The sequence below is a fragment of the Hyla sarda genome, chromosome 7, assembly GCF_029499605.1.
Source record: "Hyla sarda isolate aHylSar1 chromosome 7, aHylSar1.hap1, whole genome shotgun sequence".
NCBI classification, from domain to species: Eukaryota; Metazoa; Chordata; class Amphibia; order Anura; family Hylidae; genus Hyla; species Hyla sarda.
In genome coordinates, this window is record NC_079195.1 from 173,637,608 (window position 1) to 173,654,846 (window position 17,239).

The window sequence follows — 17,239 nt, forward strand, 5'->3', positions numbered from 1 at the left end:
TCCTGTTTCAGCGTGCGACACCACCTCCTCATCCTCCACCGTGTACTCGGCCTCCACTGCATGTCCAAATCTCGGTGGCCCTTCATCATACCATGTGTGTAGGGCACGGCGGTGTCAAGCTGTTCTTCACATGGTTTGCCTTGGCGAACGGAGTCACACAGGGGAGGAACTGCTAAAGTTAATTCATAAAGAAATCTGAGTATGGCTTACTCCACGAAATCTGGAAAAGGGAACCATGGTGACCGACAACGGGAAGAACATTGTGTCCACGCTGCGACAAGGAAGTGTGAAACATGCGCCCTGCATGGCACACGTGTTGAATCTGGTTGTCAAGCACTTCCTCAAGTCTTCACCCCATTTGCAAAACATCCTGAAAATGGCAAGGAAACTGTGCATGCACTTCAGCCACTCGTACACCGCCAAGCACACCTTCCTTGAGCTGCAGCGTCAGAACGGTATCCCACAACATAGTCTTATTTGTGACGTTGCCACACGTTGGAATTCCACCCTCCATATGTTGGACAGATTATACGAACAAAGAAAAGCCATCACTGATTTCTTGATGATCCAAGCAGATAGGAGTGCTCCCCTGTGTACCTTCAATGTGAACCAGTGGCAGCTCATACGTGACACCTGCCGTTTGCTGAGGCCCTTTGAGGAAGCCACATTATTTGTAAATTGCCTGGATTACGCCATGAACAACGTAATTCCACTCCTACATTTCCTACAACAAATTATTGAAACCATGGCTGGTCACGGCAACGGAGACGTTGCACCTACATCTCAAGGCTACATGAGCCCTGTGGGGGCTGAACTGGAGGAGGATGATGAGAGGCAGAGCGGAGCACAGTTTAGGTTGGATGAGATGGCCGGTGTTTCCAGTCTTCGGACAGGAGAGGAGGAGCAGAAGCAGCCAGAGGAGCTGGAGGGTTATGAGGAAGTTGAGACAGAGGACCCAGACACACCGTGGCAGTATGCAGTGGAGATGGAGGCAGGAAGTCCCTCCGAGTCACTGGCGCAAATAGCACAATGCATGCTCAGTTGTTTGCGTAGTGACCCCTGAATTGTCAAAATTTGTCAGCGGGATGACTTCTGGATCTCCACCTTATCAGACCCATCCCAAAGTGTGGGCCTTTTTTACACCAACTGAGAGGGAGGACAAACTGACCTACTACAGAGAGATTCTACGTAGTCAGTTGGCTGATGCCTATCGGCCACATGGTCCATCCACTCGCAGGTCTGACTCAGGGGGCCCTCTGCGCTCACCTTCCACTGCCATGGCTGCTGGGGAGGGGTGGCAGGAGCAGTACCAGCTCAATCAGCAGCAGCCTGAGTCTACAGTCGCTGATGAGTAGCTTTCTTCACCCGCATAGTGAAGCAACTCATCAGCAGCAGGTAGACATGGAGCAGGACCTGAGGTGGTGGCATACCTTGACATGGCCATGCCAACAACCATTGAAGATCCGCTGGACTTCTGGGCAGCCAAACTTGATTTATGGCCACAACTAGCAGAGTTTGCCCTAAAAAAGCTGTCCTGCCGGCCAGTAGTGTGCCATCAGAGCGGGTGTTTAGTGTGGCCGGGGCCATAGTCACCTCAAGGCGAACTCGTCTGTCCACTAAAAATGTGGAGAGACTGACGTTTGTCAAGATGAATCAGGGATGGATCAGCCAGGATTTCCAGCCACCAATGCCAGATGCCTCAGAGTAGATTGACCATGCTGCTACACCAACATTTCCCAATTATGGTTGGTTATGAAACCCTCTTGGGTTATCAATTAGGGTTATGAAACCTGTGATCCTGTGTCTTTCAGGAACTACTTGCCTCACTGATGCTTCCGGCCTTGGGACTTTAATTTTTGATGGTTTAGCAGTAGCTAAATATATGCTTAACCCCTTAACGACAATGGACGTAAATGTACGTCATTGTGACGTGGTACTTAGTGCACCATGACGTACATTTACGCACCGACATTATCACGAGAACCGCGTCATGCCTGGCAGGTCCTGGCTGATATCAGCAGCCAGCGACCCGCCGGTAATGGCGGACATCCGCGATTGCGCGGATGTCCGCCATTAACCCCTCCGATGTTGTGATCAATACAGATCACGGCATCTGCGGCATTGCGGTAGTTTGAATGGACGATCAGATCGCCTGCAGCGCTGCCGCGGGGATCCAATCATCCAGCATGGCGGCCGGAGGTCCCCTCACCTTGCTCCGGCCGTCTCCCGGGGTCTTCTGCTCTGGTCTGAGATCGAGCAGACCAGAGCAGAAGATCACCGATAATACTGAGCAGTGCTGTGTCCTATACATGAGCAGTGCTGTGTCCTGCACAGTATTAGCAATCAAATGATTGCAATGAATAGTCCTCTATGGGGACATAAAAAGTGTAAAAAAAAAGTTAAAAAAAAGTAAAAAAATTTGAAAAATCCCTTCCCCCAATAAAAAGTAAAACATCAGTTTTTCCCCATTTTACCCCCAAAAAAGCGTCAAAAAAATAATCAATACACATATTTGGTATCGCCGCGTGCATAAAAGTATGAACTATAAAAATATATTGTTAATCATCCCGTACGGTGAACGGCGTAAACGTAATTTTTTTTTTTAAAAAGTCCAAAATTGCTGCTTTTTTGTCACATTTTATTCAAAAAAAATTTATAAAAATGAATAAAAAGTAAAACCTAAGTAAAAGTGGTACTGATAAAAACTACAGATCATGGCGCAAAAAATGAGCCCTCATATCGCCCCATATACGGAAAAATTAGAAAGTTATAGGTGGTCAAAATAGAGCAATTTCAAACATACTAATTTTGTTAAAATGGTTTGAGATTTTTTTTAAGCGGTACATTTATATAAAAGCATATATCATGGGTATCATTTTAATCATATTGACCCACAGAATAAAGAAAACATGTCATTTTTACCGGAAAGTGTACAGCGTGAAAATAAAACCTTCCAAAATGTGCTAAATTGCGGTTTTCCTTTCAATTTTTCCACATAAATAATATTTGTTTGGTTGTGCCGTACATTTTATGTTAAAATAAGTGATGTCATTACAAAGTACAATTGGTGACGCAAAAAAAACAAGCCCTCATATGGGTCTATGGATGGAAATATAAGAGAGTTATGATTTTTAGAAGGTGAGGAGGAAAAAACGAAAATGCAAAAATAAAATTGGTCTGGTCCTTAAGGCCAAAATGGGCTTGGTCCTTAAGGGGTTAATGCAAATGTCAACATTGATCTTTAAATGTAAGGGGTTATGAAACCCTCTTGGGTAATGCGACTGCCTGCTCCATACTCATTCTGTGTCTTTCAGGAACTACTTGCCTCTTGCCCTCAGGCATTGGACCTTCAATTTTGGGATGTTTAGCAGAAGCTAAATACATGCTTAATGCAAATTTCAACATTCATCTTTAAATGTAAGGGGTTGGTTATGAAACCCTCTTGGGTACTGCGATTGCCTGGTCCTGGCTCATCCTGTGTTTTTCAGGAACTACTTGCCTCACTGATGCTTCTGGCCTTGTGCCTTTAATTTTTGGATGTTTAGCAGTAGCTAAATATATGCTTAATGCAAATGTCAACATTGATCTTTAAATGTAAGGGGTTATGAAACCCTCTTGGGTACTGCGAATGCCTGCTCCATACTCATTCTGTGTCTTTCAGGAACTACTTGCCTCCCTGCCCTCAGGCCTTGGGCCTTCAATTTTTGGATGTTTAGCAGTAGCTAAATACATGCTTAATGCAAATTTCAACATTCATCTTTAAATGTAAGGGGATGGTTATGAAACCCTCTTGGGTACTGCAAATGACTGCTCCTGACTCATTCTGTGTCTTTCAGGAAATAATTGCCTCCCTGATGCCTCAGGCCTTGGGCCTTCAATTTTTGGAAGTTTAGCAGTAGCTAATACATGCTTAATGCAAATTTCAACTATGATCTTTAAATTCTCGGCGCTCTGCTAGGGCCTTCTCCTACCCCGCCGGGGCCGATCCGAGGACCTCACTAAACCATCCAATCGGTAGTAGAGACATACGGTGTGTACAAAGGGCAGGGACTTAATGAACCCCAGCTTATGACCCGTGCTAAGTTGTGATTCTTCTTTCCTGGCAAATAATTGCAATCCCTGATCCCTATCGCGAACGGGGTTCAGCGGGTTACCCGCACCTGTCGGTGAAAGATAGACACACGCTGGTCCATTCAGTGTAGCACGCATGCAGCCCCGGACATCTGAGGGCATAACACACCTGTTATTGCTCGATCTCGCGAGTGATCGTGCAATGTAAGGGGTTATTAAAGCCTCTTGGGTACTGCTGATGCCTACTCCTAACTGCTCCTGTGTCTTTCAGGAACTACTTGACTTCATGATGCTTCTGGGCTTGGGCCTTTAATTTTAGGATTTTTGAAATACATACATACATGCTTAATTTAAATTTCAACATTTATGGTGCAATGTATGGGGTTATTAAATACTCTTGGGGAATGTTTTTTTTTTTCAGATTTTCTGATAATTATCACAGTAATAAACTAGAATTTTCCACAATAATAACCATTACACCATTGAACGATTGTTCCGTGTGATTTTTTAATTAACATTTTCAAAAAAAAATACGCAGAGGGATGAACTCTGCTTCTTTATTTCATAAAAAATTATTTTATAGAAGAATGTCTTTTGGTGGTCCACCGTCCTGCATTATAGAGTCTTCTGGACTCTTGGATATGCGCTTGTTCTTAAACAAAGGTACAAAAACCAAAAATGGCCGGTCAGGGCTATGGAGACGTTGCGCCTACATCTTACGGCCACATGAGCCCTGTGGGTGCTTGTGAGATTAGGTCCTTTGTACCCACACGGCGGGGTCTGGGACACAAATTTTGATTTAAATTTCAAATTAAAAAATCACACATTTCAATGGTCTCCTCATGCTGCAGCCAACTCCAGGCTGCATAATTCTGGTAATATATAGAGAGCACTCGCTGTCCTAAAATTTCTTTAACATTTTTCGTCAAAAATGTTTGTCTTTTTTATTAGGGATTGTGAAGCTTTGGTGCGTACTCATGCATCAGCCAACTCCAGCCTGTGTCATTCAGGCAATATATGGTTTACTGATGACGCTGCTAGGCCTGGGTCTGGGAATTTCAAATTTTCTCATAGGTAGCACCCGGTATCCAAAAGTCTTCTTCATAATTTTCTACAATTGTTGTATTTTTTTGGGAGGGATTGTGAAGCCCTAGTGTGTACTCATGCATCAACCAAATCCAGGCTGTGTCATTCAGGCAATATATAGGTAGCACCCGCTGTCCTAAATATTCTTAAAATAATTTTAAAAATGTTTGTTTTTTCTTTGGGATTCTGAAGCCCTGGTGTGTACTCAATGCTGCTTCCTGCTACACTCTGTCAGCCCGTTGGTCTTGCGACAGTGTGCTACTCCGCCTCCACATCCTCCACTGTTTCTTAAGCCTCCACTGCCCAGACAAGTCTCAGTAGCCCTTCAGCATACCATGTGTGCAGTTCACGGTGGTGTCACGTTGTTCTTCACATGGTTTGCTTTGGCGAGAAGTCTTGGAAACAATGGCCGGTCAGGGCAATGAAGACGTTGCGCCTAAATCTCACGGCAACATGAGCCCTGTGGGGGCTTGTTGGATTTGGTCCTTCGTACCCACATGCTAGGGTCCGGGACACGCAAAGGTTGTTTTAAATTTCAAATCAAAAAATGATGGCGCTGCTGGGCCTGGGTCTGGTAATTTCAAATTTTCTCATGGGTAGCACCCACTATCCAAAATCTTTTTCAAAAATTTCTAAAATTGTGGTGTTTTTTGGGGGGGATTGTGAAGCCCTGGTGGGAACTCGTGCATCAGCCAACTCAAGGCTGTGTCATTCAGGCAATATATGGGTTACTGATGCCGCTGTTGGGCCTTGGTCTGGTAAATTCAAATTTTCTCGTAGGTAGCACCCGCTATCTAAAATCTTTTTCAAAAATTTCAAAAATGTTGGTGTTTTTTTGGGGGGATTGCGAAGCCCTGGTGTGTACTCGTGCATCAGCCAACTCCAGACTGTGTAATTCAAGCAATATATGGGTTACTGATGCCGCTGTGGGGCCTGGGTCTGGGAATTTCAAATTTTCTCATAGGTTGCACCCGCTATCCAAAATCTTTTTCAAAAATTTCTAAAATTGTGGTGTTTTTTTGGGGGGGATTGTGAAGCCCTGGTGTGTACTCGTGCATCAGTCAACTCCAGGCTGTGTCATTCAGGCAATATATGGGTTACTGATGCCGCTGTTGGGCCTGGGTCTGGGAATTTCAAATTTTCTCATAGGTAGCACCTTCTTAATTCATCTTTTAATCTTAGGGATTGTGAAGGCCTAGTGCCTACTCATGCTGCTGGCAACTGCGGGCTGTGCCATTCATCCACTATATGGTCTCCTCATGCTGCCAACACCTACATGCTGTGTCATTCAGCCACTATATGGTCTCCTCATGCTGACAACATGTCAATGCTGTGTCATTCAACCACTATATGGTGTCCTCATGCTGCCAACACCTCCACGCTGTGCCATTCAGCCACTATATAGTCTCCTCATGCTACCAACACCTCCACGCTGTGTCATTCAGTCACTATATGGTCTCCTGACACTGATGCCACTACCAGGCTCTGTAATTGTGCTGCTGTGCGGCAGTGATTCTAAAAGCGATGCCGGTTATCTGCATCTTATTCTGAATAACAGTATTATTTCACTAACCCAGCACACTCCATATGCGTTTTAGAACACAGCAAAGTGTTCTATACCCCTATAGAGGCTGTATGTAGGCTAGAAATAGCCTTTTTTAATATAGATTCGCTGCGAAAAAATTCGGAACAAAACAAACTTTATCGGAAAATTCGATGAATCGGCCGAATCAAATTTTTGAAAAGTTCGCTCATCTCTATTCCCGCCTTCCCAGGATTCCTTGCTCCGCCTTCCCAGGATTCCTTTCTCCATGTCCTCACATGTGGATCCACCATTTTAGATGTCCTGGACCGCACTACATGGAGTTTACTGAAGCGATTTGCGCAATCAAACGCGGTGATATTCGCATTTGTTACAAATCAAATTTTTCCGGAAATTCATAATGAATTCAGATTCGTCAGATTCGATTCGCTCATCCTGCTATCCTAGAAGGGAGGTGGGAGAACTCTGTCTGGCATAGGGACTTTCAAATATATGGGGTTCAGTGTTAATGCCTTTCTTTTTACTACAATTAATCCTGAAAAGCCGGCATGACTTCATAAATAAATCGCCTCCTATGAGTTATTATGCTGAACTTTTACCTAGAATATGCTATCTCCTATTATACACCCTCCCCCCACCAATCCTTCTGCATCAATAAGCCTCTTACAAAAGACAGGTGTTATTATGCAGGAAAGCCTGCATTGTAAATTCACAGTAATGATGTGCGTGTCCTGCAGCATTACCCTACATGCTATTCACTACTGGAGATGACTATAGCTGAGTACACAGTGAGGAAACACATAAGAAGTGAGCTTGATGTCTGTTGCACACTTCATTATATGCATGGGAAAAATATAACACTTGCAAAAAGTAAAACATACATGAATTAGGTGCAAGATAATGTAAATAAGTATATATACAGTCATGGCCATAAATGTTGGCACCCCTGAAATTTTTCTAGAAAATGAAGTAGTTCTCACAGAAAAGGATTGCAGTAGCACACGTTTTGCTATACACATGTTTATTCCCTTTGTGTGTATTGGAACTAAACCAAAAAAGGGAGGGAAAAAAGCTAATTGGACATAATGTCACACCAAACTCCAAAAATGGTCTGGACAAAATTATTGGCACCCTTAAAGGACTCAGCATTTTTCCGTTTTTGCATTTTCGTTTTTTCCTCCTTACCTTTAAAAAATCATAACTCTTTCAATTTTGCACCTAAAAATCCATATGCTGGCTTATTTTTTGCGCCACCAATTCTACTTTGTAATTACATCAGTCATTTTACCCAAAAATCTATGGCAAAACGGAAAAAAAATCATTGTGAGACAAAATTGAACAAAAAACGCCATTTTGTAACTTTTGGGGGCTTCCGTTTCTACACAGTACATTTTTCAGTAAAAGTGACACCTTATCTTTATTCTGTAGGTCCATACAATTAAAATGATACCCTACTTATATAGGTTTGATTTTGTCGTACTTCTGGAAAAAATCATAACTACATGCAGGAAAAAAAGAAGGTGCTTGCGCTCAGGAACCAAGACTCAATATAAGGTGGGGAAGTAAATAAACCTGAATCAACTCACTACTCCATGGGGGGACCAAAAGATGGTATAATGGTATCCCCCTCCACGTCCGCTTGATGCAGGATCCCAAATGGCATTCACGAAATCCAGTTGATGAAGATGCTTCATATAGGACCACTGAAGGCGTGCGTATCAAATAGTGATTTATTCTAATACGGTGCTAAAATCATGGAAACGCGTTTCTGGGAGATGTAGTGGCACTCCCCTTCATCAGGCCGTACAATAGGAAAGGTATATCACAAGTTTATATACAAAATCATACTACTCACGTGGTCTTCAGTGGGCGCTGATGGGATGTTTGGATGTGCTTCCAATTTTTTTGCGGTCTCTCGTGACGCTGACAGCGTCACAGGAAGTGCATCACCACTGGACCGGATGCCACTCCCCCCCCCTCGGCGCCAATGACACGCTGACACATGCGCAGGCCGCACCATTGCCTCCAAACTTCCTGTGTCACTGGAACGCATCTGCGCTCCATTGGGCTGATTAGGCGAAACTGTAGCTCAGACCAGGAATGTAGCCAGCAAATATCCCTAATTAAAAAACGTGTTTCAAGAAAAAGGTTACCCGAGTACATTAATTGAAGGACCCCAAAGACGTATCTCTAGAATAATACAGAGTGAGTGTTTGGATAGACCCAAACCCCCAAATGATACTAAACCAGATGAAACTCATGACTCTGGATCATTCAATTTAGCTTTCCTTACCAAATATAATATTTGGCACACGCAAATTAAGAAAACACTTGACCAACATTGGAATATGCTAACTAGTGACCCTGTGATAGGAAGTTCCATAGGGAAGCAACCCAGATGCATTTTTAGAAGGACCCGCAGTTTGAAAAATATAGTGGCACCATCTATTCCTCATCAACAAAATAAGCATAAATTTGGGGTAAAAAGTGGAAACATAAATGGAGAGATTAAAGGGGTATATAAATGTGGGTCATCGAGGTGCAAATGTTGTTCTTACATCACCCACAGAACTAAACAGATATTAATACCAGGGGAACCTGAACCCTACAATATTAACTCATATTTTAACTGTGAAAGTAGTTATATAATTTATTTAATAGAATGCCCATGTGTTTTAAAATACATAGGGCGGACCACCAATACTTTAAGACAACGCCTAAACCACCCTAGATTTAATATTAATCACAAATATGAGCTCCATAGTGTGTCATGTCATTTTGCTAAAATCCATGGAGGCAACCCCTTAGGGCTGAAAATCACCCCGATTGATCAAGTCAAAAGGGGGGATTATAGGTATCTGTGCCATAGGGAGATGTACTGGATTTTTCGGTTTAACACCTTAAGTCCAGCCGGCCTTAATGAGGCATTGGAGACAGTTTTTTGAGTGTCCGTGTACGTCTCCCTCTGACACAGATACCAATGTATCTATTTATTTATTTTATTGTTTTTATCTGACTATATGTTAGTATATTTTTTAACCTAGTATTTAGGCAGATTTATCTATGTGTATGTATATGTACTATTATTGTATATATATATATATATATATATATATATATATATAAATATATATATATATATATATGTGAGCTATATATTGATTTTATATATATATATATTAATGGGCATTATATGAATTGGTGGAGTACATAAGGATCTTTAGGGAGGCTGTCGGCTGCTTGGATGAGGCTGAATAAATATGATTGGCTTAATAGCATAGTGCGTTCCAATGGCCGGATGTTGCTTGCCCGTGGAGTTGTGGAGCTTGCGGTCCGTCGGCCGGATGTCCGGATCAGCCCAATGGAGCGCAGATGCGTTCCAGTGACACAGGAAGTTTGGAGGCAATGGTGCAGCCTGCGCATCCGGTCCATGGACCGCACACAGCGTGTCATTGGCGCCGAGGGGGGGAGTGGCATCCGGTCCAGTGGTGACGCACTTCCTGTGACCGCAAAAAAATTGGAAGCACATCCAAACATCCCGGCAGCACCCACTGAAGACCACGTGAGTAGTATGATTTTGTATATAAACTTGTGATGTACCTTTCCTATTCGGCCTGATGAAGGGGAGTGCCACTACATCTCCCAGAAACGCGTTGCCATGATTTTAGCACCATATTAGAATAAATCACTATTTGATACGCACGCCTCCAGTGGTCCTATATGAAGCATCTTCATCAACTGGATTTCGTGAATGCCATTTGGGATCCTGCATCAAGCGGACGTGGAGGGGGGTACCATTATACCATCTTTTGGTCCCCCCACGGAATAGTGAGTTGATTCAGGTTTATTTACTTGCCCACCTTATATTGAGTCTTGGTTCCTGAGCGCAAGCACCTTCTTTTTCTTTGTTTTTTTATGTACCAAGCCTGGGTGGACACTACCCTCCGGGGATTTGGAGCTGCGTCCTCCCTATCATCAGGGATCTTGAATAAGAGGAACCAGGTGTTCATTGTGTATACCTACTTGGCCCTAGGTGTTGTGGAGTGTCAACCAATTTCTATTGGTGTCCCTCCACCATGCCAGGTGAGTCCATTGGAGTTATATTGTGTCTATATCTACATTCATTTTTGGATGAGCACTTCTGTTTTTTTGTAATCTCTTTTCTTTGTAACTACATGCAGGAAAATGTATACGTTAAAATTGTCCTCTATAACTTTTTTATTTTTCTGCGTATGGGGCGGTATGAGGGCTCATTTTTTGCACCGTGATCTGAAGTTTTTAGCGGTACCATTTTTGCATTGATAGAACTTATTGATCGCTTTTTATTCATTTTTCCTTGATATAAAAAGTGACCAAAAATGCACTATTTTGGACTTTGGAATTTTTTTGCGCGCACACCATTGACCGTGCGGTTTAATTAACAATATATTTTTATAATTCGGACATTTCCGCACGCGGCAATACCACATATGTTTATTTTTATTTACACTGGGTTTTTTTATGGGAAAAGGGGGGTGATTCAAACTTTTAATAGGGAAGGGGTTAAATCTTTATTCACTTTTTTTTCCCACTTTTTATTTGCAGTGGTATAGCTCCCATAGGGACCTATATCACTGCACACACTGATCTTTCACATTGATCACTGGTTTCTCATAAGAAACCACTGATCGATGATTCTGCCGCTTGACTGCTCATGCCTGGAACTCAGGCACTGAGCAGTCATTCGGCGATCGGGCAGCGAGGAGGCAGGTAGGGACCCTCCGGCTGTCCTATAAGCTGTTCGGGATGCCGCAATTTTACCGCGGCTATCCCGAACAGCTCCCTGAGCTAACCGGCATGCTTTCACTTTCACTTTAGACGCAGCGTTTAACTTTGAATGCCGCGTCTAAAGGGTTAATAGCACGCGGCAGCGCGACCAATGCCGTGCGCTATTAGCCACGGGTCCCGGCCGTTGTTAGAGGCTGGGCCCGATCCGCTATGATGCGGGGCCATGCGTTATAGATCGGGAGCGGACTCATGACGTACCGGTACGTCATAAGTCATTAAGGGGTTAATATTTAGTTGCACATCCTTTGGAAAAAATAACTGAAATCAGTCGCTTCCTATAACCATCAATAAGCTTCCCTCTCAACCGGAAAGTTGGACCCCTCTTCCTTTGCAAACTGCTCCAGGTCTCTCTTATTGGAAGGGCACCTTTTCCCAGCAGTAATTTTAAGATCTCTCCACAGGTGTTCAATGGAATTTAGATCTGGACTCATTGCTGGCCACTTCAGAACTCTCCAGCGCTTTGTTGCCATCCATTTCCGGGTACTTTGTGACGCATGTTTGGGGTCATTGTCCTGCTGGAAGACCCAAGATCTCAGACACAAACCCAGATTTCTGACACTGGGCTGTACAGTGCGACCCAAAATCCATTGGTAATCCTCAGATTTCATGATGCCTTGCTCACATTCAAGGCACCCAGTGCCAGAGGCAGCAAAACAACCCCAAAACATCACTGAACCTCCACCATATTTCACTGTAGGTACTGTGTTCTTTTCTTTGTAGGCCTCATTCCGTTTTTGATAAACAGTAGAAAGATGTGCTTTACCAAAAAGCTCTATCTTGGTCTCATCTGTCCACAAGACATTTTCCCAGAAAGATTTCGGCTAACTCAAGTTCTTTTTGGCAAATTGTAGTCTTGCTTTTTTATGTCTCTGTGACAGCAGTGGGGTCCTCCTGGGTCTCCTGCCATAGCGTTTCATTTAATCTAAATGTCAACGGATAGATCGCGCTGACACTGATGCTCCCTGAGCCTGCAGGACAGCTTGAATATCTTTGGAACTTGTTTGGGGCTGCTTATCCACCATCCGGACTATCCTGCATTGACACCTTTCATAAATTTTTCTCTTCCGTCCATGCCCAAGGAGAGCTACAGTGCCATGGGTTGCAAATTTCTGTGAACAAAGACAAATCTAGATCTCTGGAGATGGACTCGTAACCTTGAAATTGTTCATATTTTTTCACAATTTTGGTTCTCAAGTCCTCATACAGTTCTCTTCTCCTCTTTCTGTTGTCCATGCTTAGTGTGACACACACAGACACACAATGCGAAGACTAAGTGAACTTCTCCCCTTTTTATCTGCTTTCAGGTGTGATTTTTATATTGCCCACACCTGTTAATTGCCCCAGGTGAGTTTAAAGGAGCATAGCATGCTTGAAACAATCTTATTTTTCCACAATTTTGAAAGGGTGTCAATAATTTTGTCCAACCTATTTTTTGAGTTTGGTGTGACATTATGTCCAATTTGCTTTCTTTACTCCCTTTTTTGGTTTAGTTTCAATACACACAAAGGGAATAAACATGTGTATAGCAAAACATGTGTTACTGCAATCCTTCATTTTTCTAGAAAAAGTTCAGGGGTGCCAACATTTATGGCCATGACTGTGTATATATATATATATATATATATATATATATATATATATGTACATATGTAATATATATATATAATATATATATATATATATATATATATATATATATATATATATATCTCCACATATAGTACCTGCCTTCGAAGATACATCAACAACATGTCAAAATGGCATGATGACGTATCTATGCATAGAAAGGCACAGGCCCTATTGATTTTACTAGCCCAAACATAGGTGGCTAGTGACCACGTTGTGGTCATTTTCAAAGCTTATACAAGCTTTGTCTTGAACTCAAAAGAATGGTTTGCAGCACATCGTAGTTCGAGACAAAACCTGCATATGTATGGACAATGACCTGAACATGGTCAGTTAGGGTGGGGGGAACACAGATTGGCATCCCCTTTTGATAATGTATCTGTGACTCAGATGGCACAAACAAGGTGTGAAAGCACCCTAATATGACAGCTCACGGTGAAATATTTCAAATAATGCTTTTTTGCTTGGTGTATGCTCTAGCATCTAAGTATTGTGTTTTTTTGGTGTGTTGTTTTTCTGACATTTTTTCCATAGGCTTCTCAAAAGGATAAAAAAAATAAACACATTACATACTTCAAAATAATTAATTAGTAATCAGTATTACATCAGTATTGGAAAAAAGGCTATGTTAAAGGGGTATTCCATCCACAATTTTTTTTTTTTTAATGAGGTAAATGTAAAAATAAAAATTAAGTTATACTGACCTATACTCACTTAATGAATATTTATAAAGTGGTCAGGCATAGCAGAGCAGAGAAGACGAGGAAGGATGCTGGGTATGCTGGGTCCCACCTCCATTACGCAAAGGACAACATTTACATATTAGCAACAGAGGCTAACACACACTGCATCTCTGGGTAAGTTATACATCATTTACAGCCAACCTGGGTAAGTTATACATCATTTTAATCCAATTCACCTGCACTATAACCCTGTGTATTGAGTTTAGTATGGGTGAACCAGAATTCAGTTTCCCTTTAAGTTAGACTTAGCAAGGTTTTGATAACCCCCTCCACCCTCACCCCTCATCCTAAATGCCCAAACTATCTCTGAAAAAAGTGTCCTTACTGTCTTAAGCCAGAGGCCAATATTCAGAATTCAGCTCTCTTTTCCTAAACGGCATGTGAACATGACTGATCTCCATAAGTTTTGACACATGGGACCCAATAAGAATTAATATAAAATATATTAATGATAAATGATAAAATATATGATAATAAATAATAAAAGATATCATAGATGAAGGGCAATGAACAATTGTAGACAATAATAAATTGAAATGCTTTATGCATTGATGTTCCTTTGTTTAATAAAGAATTCTCCGACTCTTTTCAGGCACTGTGGACACCTACAGTCATGGAAATATTTAAGTGGAACGGGGCCGGGCACAAGGCCTTATTATGTGAGCCAGAAGCAGAAACACCTCTTCTTTACCTGAAAATCCTGATTAATTCATAACTAGCAGCGCATCTATAATTCACAGCTTCACTCAACTGAGCAACTTGACTGCTGAATAAATTATTAAGGGGTTTATTAACCTTTACACTGCCAAATATTAAGTCATCAAAAGTCCTTTACACAGCCAAACCAATCAACAAGTCAAAAGTTGCATATTACCGTATTTTCAGACTAAGTGCCTCTCTTCTTTCTTATGAAGAGATCGGTTTCCACTTATGGCAAGAAACTCGATGACCGTTTACAGCAGTGATTCCCAATGAGCGGCCCAGGGGCTTCATATAGCCCTTGTGGTACAAGTGCTAAGTGCTTCTATGCACTGAGTGCGAATCTCACTCCTGGTCTGAGATGTGGGTCACATTTTTGTGTATTGTGCCAAAAATTTGGCAGGTTCTTTTTCTTTTCTCTCTTTTTTTTTTTTTTTTTATTACATTTTTATTCAAACTTCCACATCGTTACAACATATAAATATTCAGGGTAAAACATGAGAACAACAACAAAAGAAAAAGAGAACCACAAATTAGAATTTACACGAATTAAGCATCCTGTCCTTAAATTATTTTTCTTTCAGGGAGTCTGAACTTCTTTTCAGCTGAGTTAAATATATGGGGAATATGCCAGCAACATATATAGTAAAACCTTTTCATAAGACCACCACTTTTAGGAGAACACCCTTTTATCCATACCAGATTTTGCATAATTCAATCAACCATACATTTGCATTGAGGCTAATTCCTTTAAGAACACTACCCTCAAAGTAAATGACTTTTCGTTGCAATTTTGGATAGCCTTCTTAAATATATTTTACTGTATATGACCCAACTTTACTGAATGTCACGTGTGACTTTTAAAGGGGTTTCCCAGGCTCATAATGAAAAAAATAGACTAACAACATCATACATCTTCCCAACATACACCCCACTTTTCCTACCTCTACTATCTAATGTTAGTGGATGTTAAAATGCAGTTTCCTTATCCAGACTCAATGTTGTTTCTATACTTTTAGATCCAGCACATTTAAGTAGAGTCTAAAAACTACAAATCCCATGATCTCCCAAGTTTAAGCAGTAAGTCTACTGGTCAGTTCACTAAGTTGGCGTTTCAGCTACAGTGGTGAAAGATCAGTAGCTGAGATAAGTAACCTAGTCCAATGTACAGCATATGATTGATGATGGGCCATACACTTGGAGAGATACCTTGAAGAGACATCTACACATAATGGATGTGACTGACATCATGGAAACAAGGAAGGAGGCACATGACTGGAACTATAACCAGTCTTAGTAGGGCCTGTCATTAAAGGGGTATTTTGATTTAGTAAAGAAGTAAAACATATGCACCTCACCTCACCTGGTCCCGCACTGGCACTCTGGTCCACCCCTGTGTCTTTGTTTACTTTCCCGGATGACAGGCTCTCAGAAAGAAACACTCTTAAACACAGGGACCAGAATGGAGTGCAGGGAACCCTTGCAGGTTGCCATGTGTTTTTAACTAAATCAGAATACCCTTTTAGGGAAGGGTTAAGCATGTTGTATTTTGCTGCCTGTTTTCTGCAGCTGATTTTACTACCCAATGAGTTCAGGGTCCATTTTGCTCCCTTGAATGGGTAGGAGCACAACTGAAGCCACCAGATCCCAATGGATCCAATTGACGTGAATGGGGTCCATCGGATTTCCAGTAGTTTAGAGGAGTTGAGCAGAGAAAAAATATCAGGCATGCAATATTTTTTTCTCCGCTCAACTTCAATCATTCCAGCGGACTAAACAATGAGACTTCCTTTAGCAAAGTACAGTGGCAGTGTGAACAAGGCCTAACCCCTTCACTACACTATCCTAAATCACCAAATATATATGTGCTGTTTTGGGAAAAGATTTAGTATAACTTTTTATTTTGTTTCATAAGAATTTCTGCTCATTAGCCCCTTCACTACCCTAGACTGCCAGAGATATTACCTATAGTTGAGAGGGAAATCAATATCATCTAGGTATTTTAAGATCGATACCAGCAAAAAAATTGCAGGTACTATATGATTGCTGAAGGGTGCCCTAAGGTTCGGCTCACATATGTGCGACATCCGGCTCAGTGAACCCAACCTAAAACTTGCCACAACTAAAGCAACAACTGGTGACAAAAGTTAGCTAGGCCGAGAGCAGCCACAATGTGTGCGAGTATACTGGCACAGCTGGGGGCACACTGTAGGGTCCATCGTCGACAGATCCGCAGAGTATTTTACCATGTGACCCTATCCTTATTAGGCAAAATGTGCCATAATTGTGGCTCAAACTGTGCCAAAAAAGGCAAATATATCTAAACTCTTATGCCTTACTACTTTTACCTTTGATAGTGACAAATGTGCCAGATCTATTAATAATGAGCGCAATTCTTTTTGCACAAAACATTAGATTAAAGTAAGCCAACCAAAAGGTGGCGTAAGAGAAAGTGTCTTAAATAACCAGCAAGATGCGCCAAACTATATAGAAGTTGCTTCTGTGAAAAATTTGCTGGATATTTTCCTGTCTTGTCTAGTTTTATGGTCCCTAAACACAGTATTAATACATTTCCTCTATGGTTCTCATTCATGTATAGCAAACTTGAGGCTTATAAATGGTAAAGAAATGAAACACAAAGTAC

At 41.8% G+C, this 17,239-nt stretch overlaps 1 protein-coding gene and 2 long non-coding RNA genes across 31 annotated transcripts in view; 2 read left to right on the plus strand and 1 right to left on the minus strand.

Annotated features, from left to right (window-relative positions):
- Positions 1-12,302, plus strand: part of LOC130282737 (uncharacterized) — a 30,383-nt gene extending 18,081 nt beyond the window's left edge. Inside the window, exon 3 of the long non-coding RNA XR_008846511.1 lies at positions 11,929-12,302. This is a non-coding gene — a long non-coding RNA (uncharacterized LOC130282737). The remainder of the gene's footprint in view (positions 1-11,928) is intronic.
- Positions 1-14,764, plus strand: part of LOC130282736 (uncharacterized) — a 70,394-nt gene extending 55,630 nt beyond the window's left edge. The window contains exon 3 of the long non-coding RNA XR_008846510.1: positions 14,489-14,764. This is a non-coding gene — a long non-coding RNA (uncharacterized LOC130282736). The remainder of the gene's footprint in view (positions 1-14,488) is intronic.
- KCNMA1 (potassium calcium-activated channel subfamily M alpha 1) overlaps positions 1-17,239 on the minus strand; it is a 550,733-nt gene that overhangs the window by 477,039 nt on the left and 56,455 nt on the right. The gene's annotated exons all lie outside the window — the stretch shown is intronic.